The sequence below is a fragment of the Alligator mississippiensis genome, chromosome 12 (genome assembly GCF_030867095.1).
Source record: "Alligator mississippiensis isolate rAllMis1 chromosome 12, rAllMis1, whole genome shotgun sequence".
In the NCBI taxonomy this organism is placed as follows: Eukaryota; Metazoa; Chordata; order Crocodylia; family Alligatoridae; genus Alligator; species Alligator mississippiensis.
Window position 1 is genome coordinate 32,271,308 of NC_081835.1, and position 15,400 is coordinate 32,286,707.

At 48.9% G+C, this 15,400-nt stretch overlaps 1 protein-coding gene across 1 annotated transcript in view; it reads left to right on the top strand.

Moving 5' to 3' along the window:
* Positions 1-2,681: 2,681 nt before the first annotated feature.
* The window catches only part of VGLL4 (vestigial like family member 4), a 166,354-nt gene continuing 153,635 nt past the window's right edge, over positions 2,682-15,400 (top strand). The window contains exon 1 of the mRNA XM_019495727.2: positions 2,682-2,787. The gene's annotated coding sequence lies outside the window, so the exon portion shown is untranslated. The remainder of the gene's footprint in view (positions 2,788-15,400) is intronic.

Sequence of the window (15,400 nt, forward strand, 5' to 3'; positions counted from 1 at the left end):
TTTCTGAGGTTATATGCTGAATCAGAACCATTTGGTATACAAACAATTCAGAGTAGTTAAATTGCAGCATGTTTATTGCATAATAGAAAGTATTTTTGAATGTTTGACAGAGTATTAGTTTAGATTAAGTTTTAAGATTTCTGGCTGAGTTTTAGGTTATAGTTTGTCACTGAGACCTCGTGACCTGGTCTTGCTTGATTGTAGAGGGATTTCAATATCTCCAAATCGGTTATTCTTAAAATGTTTTGATTTAATCTGTATTGGAATTGGAGAATCAGATATCATAGACTTCTCTCCCCCTCTACCTTCCCCCTCCCCCACAAATTTAAAAGTGGAAGTTTAAAGCCATGGGTTATTGCTGCCCTCTCTCCATATATATAATACCAAATCTTAAAGGTACTTGGTTAGGGTTCTGGTTTGTGGGGCATCACTAACATGTGTAGTTCGTAAACATACTTCACCTTCCATAATTTTCAAACAAAGCTTAAATGTATGGTCTACGCTACTCCATGTGGCTTTAATATGTGACCTTTCATTAATAAAAAAAGGAGACCACAGAATCTCCTGTTCTATTATTAATTTTTTATTACACTTTTAGTGGGGAGGGGGGAGAACAGATACAAGAGAAATAGCATGAAGTTTTGTTTTGTTTGTTTCCCCCTGAAGATCATAGCTGTTCACATTCTTTCCAAGATCTAAATCAGAGGACTGCCCATATCTGGAAGAGAGAACATTTGAACAAAATGGAATGTGTTTTGGCTTGTTTCCTTTGCTAGTACAGGCAGTCCTCGACTTACAACATTTCGCACTTAGGTTTATAAATTGGCACCCTGTTTCAACTTTATGACGTCAGTTTTGACTTACAATGCTTGATCCGATGTGATGCCACGCCAGCAAACAAGTTGGTTGTGTCGCTTATCTCCCTGGAGAACATCTGTCCAAACTTACCCGGACGCTTTCTTTAAGAATGCAGACAAGACTCCAGAATAACTTGCAGCCAAGACTCCTGAGAAGACTCCAGCCAAGAACCCTTCAAAAAGTCCAACCAAGGGCCCTTCAAGAAGTCCAGCAGTCACCTCAAAGAAGTCCTTCCAAATCAATATGATTGCTATTTACAACATAAATACATTAATGTAGCTATATTACTCATCTATAATTGATCGAATACAAAATTCTGGGGTATTTTTGGTGACAATAGGATATCGGGCCTTGGTTCAGGAACCAATCCCCCGTTTATAACATTGTATCTTATGAGAAAATTGGTTCTGAGTTACAACGTTTTGACTGAAGACATGGTTTTCAGGAACCAGCTGTGTCGTAAGTCCTAGGACTGCTTGTATGTCAGTCTGCTCTACTATTGTCATAGCCTCATCACTTTACTATTGTGTAATAAAATCACCATTATGACAAAATTGCTGGATCAAATTTAAGGAGGCAACATATTCCTCAAGTTTTTTACTGGTGTATGCTACTGCACTAACTTTATGCCCCATAAGAGGAACCCTCCAAAACACAGTACAAGTGTGCTACATTTCACCGTTCTACCTAGATGGCTACTAGATTATTTTTTCCTGTATCATGTACATCTTTCTCCTCTCCCCCTGCACTCCTTTGTGTCATCTCTCATTTACTTGCTCTTCCTAGGTGCAGTCTTTTGTTTCCTTCTGCATGGCTGTGGCCATTTTTCCCTCCTGAACCAAATGCTGAAGAGAAAAATGTTCCGACACAACCCCTGCATTTGGCAGTTCCACTATTCACATGGGATGACTGTCATGGTTGACTTTGTTTTCTTAGCAAGACTGATCCTTAAGTCACTTGGCCCTGGGTAGAATGCTGGCTTGTAATTTGCTGATGTTCTTGGGGTAGACAGAAACAGATTGAGGATATAATTTTGGGGCCAGTGTTGCTCAGGGGCAGAGAGTTTACATGCTGAAATCTTTAGGTCTGACTATTCATTGTCATTTCATACTAGTGCAGTTGAAGGCAGGAGAAAGATGCACCTTTGCACACCAACTTAATATGTAGCAGAAGCTGTTGTGACCTATGTTTGCTTGGCCGGGTGCTTGTTAGTGCCAGCAGCCCGCCCTTGCGGGACGGGAGGCGCCCTCTTGGCAGCCGCGCCTGAGAGAGGGTAGACAGGAAGAGCGCGAAGGTCTCCTGGGCTGAGCCCGGGGCAGGCCGACGCGCTACCGCTCTCTTTAACGTCTGCTGGGCTCAGCCCTGTCTCGCTCTGGAGCGAGTCGAGTACCCGGCCAGGACGCTGCAGCTACTCGAGTCGGGCCGTGCGCCCGCGCCTCCCGCGGCCCATGTGTGTCCGGGCTCGCACTTGGTTTTGCCCGGGGCGTGGGGTGCACATGGCGCCCGAGAAGCTCGCTCATGCCTTCGCCCCCGAGCCGCCGCCGCGAGCCCTGGTGGCGTAGGAGAGTAACGGGCCCGCGCAGCACGGCTCTCCTCCGCTGCTGCCCTGCCCCGGATTCGGCTCAGGGCAGTGTCCCGGCCCCGCCTCGCCCGCTCCAACCCCAGAGGCCAGCGGCGAACAAGCGTCCACGCCCACAGCCCCTGGGCCGGGCCGGGCCAGCCCGGCCCCGGCCCCGCCCCCCGCCATGGCCGCGCGTGAGGGGTGCCCCTAGGCTGCTGGCACCGCCCACCCCGCTCATTCCTCGCATTCCTGCTGGGGAGGCGGGCTCGGCTCCTGCCCCCGCCCCGGCGCGGAGTAAACAAACAGCGCCTGCCGCGTCCGCGCCCGCGCCGGCCTTAGCCGCCGCCGCCCGGAGAGCTAGCGCCCTGGTGAGTGCGGGCCGGGCCGGGTGGGGACAGGTGCGCCGGGCCTGGAGGCTGCGGGACCGGCCCGTGCTCGGCGCCGAGGGCCTTGCGGTCACCCCGGCTGCCCCGTCGCGGGGGAGAGCAGCGCCCCGGCCTTGCCGCGGCTTCCCGCCCCCTCCGCGCGGCCTCGGCTGCAGGTGGCGCTGGCCGAGGCGGCCGCGAGGGAGGAACCGGCGGGAGCTGCCGCTGACTCCGCCGCCCGCTCCCCTGCGTAGGGCCGCGCCGGGCGCTCGCTGCGGGGCGCAGGCTGCCGCGCCTGGGCTCCGGGCTATCTTGCAGCCAGGCGGTGAGAGGAGCCCAGGAACCGCTGCCTGTGCCGCAGAGCCCTGCCCTGCCCGTTGCCGCTCGGGCAGTCCAGTCCTTCCCAGCTGCCCCAGCAAGGCCAAATGTCGTGGGAGACAACTAGGTGGGCACCGGCGGGCTACATGCGAGCCCTGATGGGCTGTCCGTTGGGCAGCGGCAGAAGGGATCCCACAAGTCCCCCTCAGAGCCAGGTAGGAGACCCCTGGGGGCTCTGATCTTTGCTGAGCTCTTCTACTGGCCTAATGGTGTATGGTGTCCACAGTGTGCTGCTTCTGGACAACATTGTGCTGCCTGAATCCCACATTCTGCCTTGGTGAGCTGCAGGCTGGCTCCCTCCCTTTACAGCAACATTAAGATTGACACACATCCCAGTGAGACTTGGGGAAAGTTTTGCTAATTGAACCAGTATTGCTGCATTGGCGTAAGGAAGGTAACTCCCTCTGAGCCTTCATTGCCACATTTCCACTTCTGGAGGGAATTACAGAACACGAGGGTTAGAAGGGACCTCAGGAGGTCTTCTAGTCCCCTACTCAAAGCAGGACCACCTGCACCAGATCATCCCAGCCAAGGCTTTGTCTAGCCAGGTCTTAAAAACATCCAAGGGCTGAGATTGCACAGCCTCTCTGGGTAACCTGTTCTGGTGTTTTACTGCCCACCTAGTGATAATTTTTCCTGGTATCTAACCTAAACTTTCCTTGCTGCAATTTGAGACTGTTGCTCTTTATGTCATCTGCCACCACTGAGCGGTGGCCGGTCCAAACCTGGCCACACAGGAGAAAGGAGTGTGACCTGCCCCCACAAGGTGGGGGAAAGTGTGACCCAGTCCTCATCCAGCCTGGGGAACTGGCCCTGCCCCAAGCTAGCTGTGGAGGTGGAGGCATGAGGTGTATGGCCTGGTCCCAATACAGCCATGGGTGGAGGTGACCCGGTCCTACAGCTGGAACAGGGCAGCCAGGCTCCAACCGCTTTCTGGGATTTGGGACTTTGGCAGGGAGGAGGGTAGCTGTGTTAAGTGTCAGCACTCCCCCACTGCCAAATTTCCTGACCTGTGGAGAGCCCTGCAGGTCAGATATGATGGCTCCGCTTGCTGCATTTGGCCCACAGGTTGAGCACTCCTGGTCTAGCTCCATCCTCTTTGGAACCACCCTTCAGGAAACCTGAAGGCTTCTATTAAATGCCCCCATTAGTCTTCTCTTCTCCAGACTAAATAAGCCTAGTTCCCTCAGCCTTTCCTCATCTGTCCTCTTCCCCAGCCCCCTAACCATTTTTGTTGCCCTCTTCTGAGCTCTCCAGTTTGTCCATATCCTTTATGTAGTGGATGACCCAAAATAGGACACAGTACTCCAGATCACAGCTGATTATGTGGATATCCAGAATAATTGGTCTGTCTAACAAACCTTGGATTCATACCTTTCTTGATGCCATAACTTCATTTCATAGAAGTCCTTTGTCCTTTTAATTCATAAATTGTGGTAGTATAATTAAAATTTGTAGGAATATTTTTGGAATTCAACATTTAAGTTTGCGACCATGTATCAAATGTAGTCCATTTATAGAAATATTTTTTTTCTATACATCAGTCCTGCAAACTTAGCTTAGGCTTAGGCTAAATTCATTCTTCTTGGGCATAATCAGGAGTAAAAGGCAGAACTGGTTTCAATGAATCCTGTGAAATACACTTGTGAAGCATATTAAGAGTAACTGAAAGAAACCCAGCAACCCCTTCTATTGCTTCTTTAGTAGGCAACCATTGATCTTTCTGGATCCTGGTGTATGCATGAGAGGTCAACAGGGCTTTCAATGCATATGCCTAGGCAGGAATATGGAGGAGTGGAGGCTGTCCAGACCTTCCATCCCCTCTTTAGACTATTGAGACAGTATCCAAAAGCAAGATGAAGTCCAGACATTTGGTGCCTCAATGTCTGTAGTTATATGCACATCTGGGAATTGAACTGAAGTCTCCCATGTGGCAGATAAGGATTCTACCACTGAGTATCAGAAGAAGAAAGGACATACTGCCTCCTGCATTATTGATCCCTGGTTTTGAACCCCTCAATTCCTGCTAGTTTAGGTGCAATAGAATCCAGGTCACTTCCCTGTAGTGAAGGTGGCTCTGCAGGGTTGAAAGGAGTAAGTAGTTGTAATTATTTTCCCCCCTAGAACAAACATATAACGGAGCAAGAAAGATCTTTTTTTTTTAATTTCAGAGCAAAGCAAACTAGATATAGGAACTTCTGAACAGAAACTTTTGGTCTGTGTTATGCAGGAAGGAGATCAGATTTGTGGCTCTTGTCTGTGAGAATCTAAAAATCTGACTGTATTGATACCTCTGACTTTAACATCCATGCTATTTTAAAAGAGAATGTTTATCTTCAACCTTTTCTTGTCCCATATCTTCCTGTTTGCCAGCTGTTGAGGATGCTTGTTTTTAGGTGTGAACCAGTAAACATTTTTTGGGCTGATACTGATGGCTGATTATTAACTAGCCATATCAGCCAATACCAATCCAATTGCCGACATGCAGCCCCGCAGCTTAGAGAGCAGCGTCTGGCTGGTAAATCTGTTGTGGGGGAAGCGGCATGGGGGTGGGGAATGGATATTGGGGCCTGTGGGTTCCTGTGGTGAGGGAGATGCTGGAGCTGGGGCAAGCACAGACACTGCCCCGGGCAGGAGCAGCCGGGGTGGAGCAGAGGAGCGTGGGACAGAGCCACGGCTCATCCAGGGGGCAGAGGAGAAGGAGGCTACCAGTGCTGTGCGCACTGCCGGGGGAGGCATGGGGGCATGTGCCCCTTGCATCTGTGCACGGGGTGAGGACAGGTTGCACACTCAGGGCCGGAGGCTGCTCTGGCCTCTTTCCAGTGGGAGGCCTGGGTCCTGGCTGGGCAGGTAGTGGAGGCGCTGGGTGCAGGGCTATGGGGGGGAGGCCACTGCCACCCCAGAACTCACCATAGCCGCCCCCCCCCCCCCTCGTAACCCTCTTTCCAGTGCTGCGGCTGCCTGCTCTGTCCCTGCCCCTGAGTGCAGCCTGGGCCCAGCCCCTCCCACTTGAAAGAGACTGGCGTAGCCTCCAGCCCTGAGCATACAGCAGATTTGTGCCCCACACATCTCCCTCAGCTGTGTGTGCAGAGGCAGGAGCTGCCCTTTTCCTTCCCCACCCACTGGACAAAATGCAGATTAATTTCACACCTAGCCCCACTCCCTCCCTCACTGTGGGAGCCTTGATCTACTCTCCCCCCCCTCCCCCCCTCCCCCTGACTTACCAGCTGGATGCTGATCTTCAAGCTGCTGGGCTGCACTCCTGGCCACGTGCATGCTGTGACTTTGACAACCCTGTACAATGTTATAGATCTGGTCCTGCTAAGCATGGGTTACATTCTAAATCCATCTGCATTAAGAAGTTGACTTAGCTGTTTTTGGTCACTCAGCAATAAACCCCTTTGAAGTGGTGTTGACAGTATACCTGATCTCAAAAAGCATCCCTCCACGGAAAGCAAGGGTGCTTAACCCCCAGCCTGCAGGCTAGATCTTGCCCCTGCTACCATGTCATCTGGTCTGTGGGGCTCCCCAGGGGTCCTGTGGAGAGCCCCATGGGTCATGGCCCTGAACGCTATCTAGGGCATGCAGGGTGGTGCTGGGTCCCTGGAGCTCCATTTTGATGCGTGGGTGCTCATAGACTGGCCTTACACCATTTATCTGGTTTGCAAGGCCACTGTGAGCACCACTGGTTTCAAGCATGGTTAATAAGAACTCTTGAGAACTGACAAAGTTCAGTGTAGATTGGTGTTTTTCAGACTTGCTACAAAATCAAATAGAAGTTGGACCCTGAAGTAGGAGCAAGTTCTTAAAAAAATAAATAAATTTGAGAGTTGATAAGATCAGCTTTGGATGCACTTGAAAGTTTACCAATATATGGGAGGAGGGGTGTTCCAAATTCTCTTCATTATGCCTAGGCATTGCTGGGGTCAGGACAGTGCATTTATGTTATAGAAAATACGCTGCAATGGCTTGCAAAAACAGGGCACTTCGAAGATGGGATTTCAGCCCTAATTTTGATTCATCTTGTTTTTTTGGCTTTGTACTTCAAACATGATTCTTAAATTTCATTTTAGGATGCAACCTTTGTAAAGAGGGATTTGTGCATATCAAAAGAAGAAAATGAAAGACAAATTTAAAAGCTTAAAAAAGATACTGAAATGTCTAATGCATCACAAATTACACCATTAGCATGTTTTGGATGTAATGGGCAGTGTCATGTCAGAATAAACATAGTTTCCATGTGCAAAATAGTCAAGGTAGAAAGCAGTTTAAAGATGTTCCTATAAAATGGTGAGATTTATTCTTAATACAGCAGAGGTGCCTGACTTCATCTGGGGTTTTCTGGTGGAGACGCTGTGCAACACATGTGAGAAAAGATGGTTGTTACTAAAGGCAGCTCACAATCAAAATAGTTGCTTCATGCTTCTAAACAATTATGATAACTTTTTTGGTTTGGTAGTTCATCTTTCGGTTTTTAAAATACTCACATATAAACCCTGCCTTGCATGTGGTTGGCAAAATCTAATAATTTTGATAATTGCGTGGATGTTTTGTGTGTGGGACATGCCCCGTTTGCTCTTGCTTTCCTCCCCCCCTCCCTCCCTCCCGATGCAAACACATTTTTAGTTCCTCTTATCTTTAAAAACCCACCCTTGGCCTGATTTACCCTTTAGGGATTCTTCTCATCCTCCCTCCATCTTTCTGTGTTGATCCCACAAGGCTCTTTCCTGGTTCCCTTCTTTCTTTCTTTCCACACCTGTTCTTTGGATAGTCTTGTCCATGACTGTAACTTCAGTTGCCAGCTCTAAGCAGATGACTCGGTCCAAATTCTTTATTTCAAACCATTTCCATTCTATCCTAAATAAAATCTTTAGTGGTCTCTCTGAAATCTTGTAAATGTCCATCCATCAGCTTAAGCTCAGCAAAAATAGATCTCTTACTTTTCACTCTGTCTTTCTTCCTCATGGTCTCGTTCAGCTACTATTGTTCTTTATCATTACGTACAAGGCCGCCATACTTTCAGTCACATAAGCCTGTGACGTGAGTGTTATATTTGACTAGGATTTCTTTTTAAGTCCTTGTATTCATGCTGTGTCTAATAAATCTTGTAGTTTCTTTATCATGTCTCTGAAATAAGATCCCTATAAATTGCTTTCAGTTTTTGAGGAGTTGACTTATAATCGGGTCTGTTATTGTTTTGTCTTTAGTCACCAGATCCTCTGAAGGCTGTGGGGGAGGTGTGAGGAGATTACTGTTGAAGAGCTGTTTGGTGGCATACATGAAATGGAATTTGGGTTTCAATAGCAGACAGATTTTTTGTATCATGTATGGAACAAACTGCCTTTTATTAAAAATCTCTCTTGACAGTATAAAACTGAATTAATATACTGATGTATCTTTTCATTCCAAAAGGCGTTCTGTCCTGAATGTGGCTGGAACCTTGTGAGGGCTGAATTGGATTAATTTTAGCTGTTGCTGTTCATGCTATATCTGTGGGGTGGTGACATCATAGTTTTAAAACTTCTGTTTTTGGACCGAAAGGATACCTTCCTCTGTGTTCTCTTGCCTCTCAGAACTGCTGTCCCATGTCGGCTTTGTTTGTCTTCATAATTTCATAGTTGGTAGGGTCGGAAGAGACCTGAGCAGATCATCAAGTCTGACCCCCTGCCATGGCAGGAAAGAATACTGGGGTTAAACGACCCCGGCAAGGTGTTCATCCAGCCTCCTTTTAAAGACCCCCAGGGTAGGAGCCAGCACCACTTCTCTTGGAAGTTGGTTCTAGATCCTAGCCTCCCTGACTGTGAAGTAGCGCCTCCTGATATCTAGCCTGAATCTACCCTCTGCCAGCTTGTGACCGTTATTTGTTGTCACTCCTGGTAGTGCTTGGGGGAACAGGGACTCTCCCAATGCCTGCTGGTCCCTCCTGACTAGTTTGTAAACGGCCACTAGATCCCCTCTCAGCCTTCTCTTGTGGAGGCTGAACAGGTTCAGGTCCCGTAGCCTCTCCTTGTGGGGCCTGCCCTGCTGCCCCCTGATCATGCGGGTTGCCTTCCTCTGGACCCTCTCCATGTTGTCCACATCCCTCCTGAAGTGCAGCACCCAGAACTGGATGCAGTACTCCAACTGGGGCTTGACCAAGATCGGATAGAGGGGGAGGATCACCTCATTGGATCTGCTCGTGATGCATCTGTGGATGCATGACAAGGTATGGTTGGCCTTCCTGACTGCGTCCCCACACTGTCGGCCCATGTTCGTTTTGGCATCAATAATAACTCCGAGATCCTTTTCTGCCTCTGCACTGACGAGAAGGGAGTTCCCCAGCCTGGTTCTTCCTCCCCATTGTCTTGGACCATGAGTTCTTTGGGGAAGAAAGCATTATCTCTGTAAATACTCTGTAAAGTGCTCTGTAAATGTAGTTTGTTTCACTGATAACTTTCATACATGTATAAAATCATAAAATTGGGCATTTGTGGCCAAGCTCATTATACACTGATTTGTTTGGGTTTTGTTATTTTGGTCTTTATCCCTTCTGTTAAGTTTATTTCACATGCGACTGAGGCATATGCAAAATTGTAACATGCTAACCTTTATATCTAGATTGGTTATGTTGATTAGCTATTTGTTTTAAGTGTCTAATTTCCTGGATAGAATCAAGATCTGGTTCCTGTTTCCTTTCCCCAGTTTGGAGTATCACCAGTTAATAACCTTACTAAGAACTTATAACCTTACTAAGAAATCTGTAGATCATCTGCTGCTCCCATTATTTAATAATCACTTGAAAAAGCAATTTGTTTTTCTTTCAGTGTCAAATATATCAAAACATCCTCTGCATTGTTTGTTAGCAAGAAGGGTTTTTTTCAGTTTTCTTTCCCCTTGAAATTTATCAGTTTGCTTGTATCCAGAAGCTTTTAACCATCAGTATTATACATCCACATTGTACATTTGTTGGCAGTGATCCTATAGCCATTTTTACTTTTATGAATTTTGGCATCATTGGAGGAATTTGGGTGCTCAGGACCGTAACTGGAAAACCCAGAGATGAAGAAGTGGTACTGGTTTTAAATCTAAGTTAAAGTGCAGAGGCTGTTTTAACATGCACCTTTTGATGTAGTAGAAAAAAGTGAGGCCTATGCTTCAATATAAGGAATGTTTTCTGCTGAAGATAACCATTCTGGAAGTTGAAATTATATAAATAATCTGGGTTTACTAAGTCTTTTTAAATATAAACTAGGAAGCTGAGTTTTCTATAGGGTTTTTTCAGCACAGAGTGTTTTTTTTTTTTTTGGGGGGGGGGGGTGTTGGTGGACATTCCAGGCAGGAGAATTTACTTTACTTCAGTTAACACAGGGGTGTCCAACCTTTTTGAATGTGGGGCCGGATCACAAACTTTTTGTCACTCAGTGGGCCAGCGAGCCATATTCAAAGACCTCACAGGAAGTGGTATCACATCAGGAAGTGATGTCACGTGACCGTTTACACCAATGAAGTTGCAGGAAGTGACAATGAAATGGGTCTGGAAATGTGGTTTAAAATCCAAAATAAAAACAATATAAAAAGCAACAAAGAACTAATACCAAACGCTTGACTAAAATAAACACTTTCGCTTCTACTCTCTTGTCAATGAATGAAAGAAGCATAATGCAAGTTGACAGATCAAATGTGGAAAAGATATCAGCCAGAGTGGAAACTAATCAAAGCAACAAAATATGGGCATTTTTGAGAATAATCTTCAAGAAGATTTACTTTTATTGAATTAATAACTTGTTAGTAACATATCTTTAACAAGTAGTAACAAGTTGAACCCCCAATGCTGCACAAAGAGAAACAGAAGCATCGTCTGGATGAAGGTGGTGGGACCTCAGTGACCAGCAGGGGTAGAATTTAGATTTATCTGGCCCAGTGAAAGATGCTTACATGCCTCTTCATTCACTACCATCATATCCAGTGTTACCCCATCTTATCCCTTTTATCAGCAATACACTATCTGCTGGTTAAAGAGGCAGAGGGGCTCCAAGAAAAGGGTATCATTGCTCTGAAGCTGGTATACCCCTTATGGTCTTTACCACTCTGCTTTGTGCTTGGCTTGCTGTGCTCAAGGCTGGACTAGTGGGGTAAACTTTCATCGGCATACCCAGCTGCAAAGTAGCAGACCAGGCATTGATTAAAATAACCCTCCCAAAATAGTATTGGAGACTAGCTTAGCTGAGTCACCAGGCTGAAAACAGGTCATCTGGTCTAAGGTCAGGTTGGTGGCAACCACAACACAACCAGCCATACTGTGTTATAGCTCAGAGAAATAGAGAAGAAAGGGGGAAATGGAAACAACAGCTGATCTGGCAAAAGCCTCTCTTGTTTGTACTTTATCCAAAGATCTGATAACTTATAGTACAACAGCTACTGCACTGAAGAGGATGAAGCAGAAGGAAGATGAACTACTGTTGTGTTTGTTCTTTTTTCTGGACACCATGCTTTACAGGCAATAGATAGCTAGTTAATCACTCCTCAGTGCTGGCTGAAGCTTGCTGTGCAAACACACCGAGGAAAGCAGGGAGTGGCAAGTTTCATAGTAGCTAGGGTCAGGAGGGACCTGAACAGATCATCTAGCCTGACCCCCTGCCACAGGCAGGAATGAATGCTGGGTTCACAAGACCCCAGACAGGTGATCATCCAGCCTCCTCTTGAATTTGCCCAAGGTAGGGGTGAGGACCACTTCCCTGGGAAGTTGGTTCCAGATTTTGGTCACCCTAACTGTAAAATATTGCCTTCTGATCTCTAACTTAAACCTATTCTCCATCAGCTTATTACCATTATTCCTCATCACCCCAGGTGTTGCTGGGGAGAAAAGGGCTCTACCTATTTGCTGTTGATCTCCCATGATGAGTTTGTAGGCAGCCACCAGGTCCCCCCTCAGCCTCCTCTTGCTGAGGCTGAACAGGTTCAGGTCCTTCAGTCTCTCCTTGTAGGGCCTGCTCTGCTGCCCTTTCACCAAGCAGGTGGCCCTCCTCTGAACCCTCTCCAGGCTGGCTACATCCTTTTTGAAGTGCGGCACCCAGTACTGGACGCAGTACTCCAATTGCGGCCTGACCAAAGTCACATAGAGGGGGAGTATCACCTCTCTGGACTGGCTTGAGATGCGACTTTGGATGCGTGACAAGGTATGGCTGGCCTTGCTGGCTGCGGTCTGGCATTGGCGGCTCATGTTCATCTTGGAGTCAATAATGACTCCAAGATCCCTTTCCGCCTCTGTGCTTTCAAGAAGGGAACTCCCCAGCCTGTATGTATGCTGTGGATTCCTTCTCCCAAGGTGCAGCACCCTGCATTTGTCTATGTTGAACCTCATCCTATTCTCATCTGCCCTCTTGTAGTCTGTCTAAATCTAGTTGCAGCCTCTCTCTCCCTTTAAGTGTGTCCACCTCGCCCCACATCTTAGTGTCATCAGCAAATTCGGACAGCATGCTTTCCACCCACTTGTCCAAGTCGCTGATGTTAAACAGCGCGGGCCCGAGGACCAAGCCCTGGGGTACCCCACTGCTCACATCTCGCCAGGTTGAGTACGACCCGTCCACCACTACTCTCTGGGTGTGCCCCATCAGCCAGTTTTTTTACCCATCCAACTGTGCAGGCATCAATGCCACAGTTGCTTAATTTATTGATGAAGATGGGGTGAGAGACTGTCAAAGGCCTTCTTAAAGTCTAGAAAGACTACGTCCACGGCGACACCATCATCCAAGGATTTAGTTACTTGGTCATAAAAGGCAATCAGGTTGGTCAGGCAGGACCCGCCTTTGATGAACCCATGCTGATTGCCCCTGAGCATGATCTCCCCTGCTGGCCCCCCCACAGATGTGATGAACCAATGCTGAACTAAAATTAGTTTAGCAATCAGAAAGGACCATAAATCACTACTCTTGCTGCAACTGTGGCCTATGGATTCAGCACCAAGACTGGGAGTTAGGCAAGCTGAACTATATTTCCAGCTCTACCACAGACTCACCACGTAACTTTGGGCAAACTGCCAATGCCAGATTTGGAAAGGGACTGCACACCCACTGGTTCCATGGTAGTACCTGACCTGGACCCCATGAGGCAGCAGGCATCTTGCCACCAGTCAAACAAGACCTTGGGAAGAACAGCTTCTTGCCAATGGGAGGAGGTAGAAATTAAAGAGAGAACCTCTTCGCCTCCCCCCCCCCTTTTTTTTTTTTTTGTCCATGTGTTAACTGACAAGGCACAGAACAGAGCCTGAAAACCTTGCTGTATTTCCAGTACCAGCCCTCTGTTCACAGAGGTTAGAACAGCGAGGGAGTGGAGCAGATGGCCTAGGGAAGTTGTGGACTCTCCATCATCGGAGCTGTTCAAAAAGATGTTGGACAGCACTGGTTGGGCATGATCTAGGCCAGAGTTTCTCAAAACATGGGTCGCGACCCAAAAGTAGATCTCAAGAATATATGAAAAGGTCGTGAGCAAACTTTAAAAATGGGTTCTCCTTTAAAGGAGAAAAACATATAACTGGCTTTTTTTTCTCTTGTGGGCTGGCAGAGTTCCAGCCTGCAAGGGGCTACTTGGGGGCCCCCCTATGCCCCACACACTGGGGCACTGGGGTCTGGAAGTAGGAGCAGTGAGGGACACTGGGTCGGGACTGACCATCTATGTTTACAAATGGGTCCAGGTACAAGAAAGGTTGAGAACCACTGATCTAGACCAGGGTGGGCAATTATTTGAGGCAGAGCGGAGCAACACGGGGCACAACCTTTGCTCCTCAGGCTCTTGGTGGTGAGCCAGATAGGATCACTTGGTGGACTGGATACAGCTTGTGGGCCATATTTTGCCTACCTCTGGTTTAGGCATAGCTATGCCTATGTTTTACTATGGGTACTTCTCATGCTTCTGGGCTTTGCTGGTTGCCCCTACCACCACCCTTCCCCTTTCAGCTATATGTGCCAGGGTGTTTTTAAGTCTTCCTCAGAGGTACTGGGTGTTGGCTACAGCCGAGGCTGGGGACTTTGACTGGGGTGTGTCACTGTTCCTTCTGGGACCAAATCCAGAGGTTTTTGGCCAGAGGGTTATGTCCAGAGGTAGGCAACCCCTTCCATGGGTGCCAGAGCACAGCGCACACAGACATTTTGCATGGCATGTGTGCCTCGGGGCAGACTTCAGGGGAAGGGCCAGGGCTGTGCTGCCACAACAAACGTAAAGCCCCTCATGGCTCCCCCGCTGTCTGCCACTGGCACGTCAACATTTTACAAGTCAAGACTGCGGGTGTTTTTGGCACTGCCCAAATAACGCTGCCGAGCCCTGGTCTTGCCCCTCTGCTTGGGGTCCCACTGATTGCCAGATTTGGGGTCAGGAAGGAATTTTACCCCATGGTCAGATTAGAGAAGACTGTGGAGGTTTTTGCCTTCCTTTGTAATGCTCCAGCACCCGGCTTCTGGGATGTGAGCACAGCTGGCTCCCAGGAGGGAAGACCAGGCTTTGAGGTGCAGCGCCCCGGCCGGGCAGGAGGCGGCAGAGGCAGACGACGAGGGCAAGCCTGGCTGCTGTGCCACCTCTGCGGGTCCGCATCACTGCACCGCGCCGGACTGGAGGGAGCCGGGGCTGGGGCCAGGACCTGGTGGTGCCTCAGGGCGTAGCAAGTGCAGGCTCCACCCGAGCCCAGCCTGGGGCCGCCTCACATGGTGCGGCCAATGCTGACAGCCCAGCGGGAGGAGGCACCTGCCCGTGCCACTCTGCCTCCGCTTCTGCCTGGGACCGGGCGGCCAAGCCAGGCTGCCTATCGCCTGTGGGCGGGGAGCAGCGAGTTGCTCGGGCCGGGAAGCGGTGGCTTCCTCACGTGGTGCTGGGGACAGGAGGAGGCGGGCCAGGTCTGCACCGGCCAGCAGAAGTGGCGGTGGAGCCGTGTGCCACTTGGGAGGGGATGAGCCGGGCTGGAGCGATAGGGGCTCAGCTGCATTTTCCCCCTGCCTAAGTGCAGCTGAACCCCCTGCTGCTCCAGCTGGGCTCATCCCATCCTGAGCAGCACACGGCTACTCCTCTTCCCACACGCACCACGTCAGCAACGTCAAGCTGAGGCGGTGCGTGTGGGAACCTTGTCCCTTCCCCAGCCATTCAGCAGCCATTAGGAAGCTGCTGAGGGGCTGGGGGAGGGACAAGGGGCAGGAACGAAAGTAAACTGTGTTTACTTTCGTTTCCCATCGCAGCACTGCGGGCCACAGAAAATGCCCAGGCCGTATGTTGGACA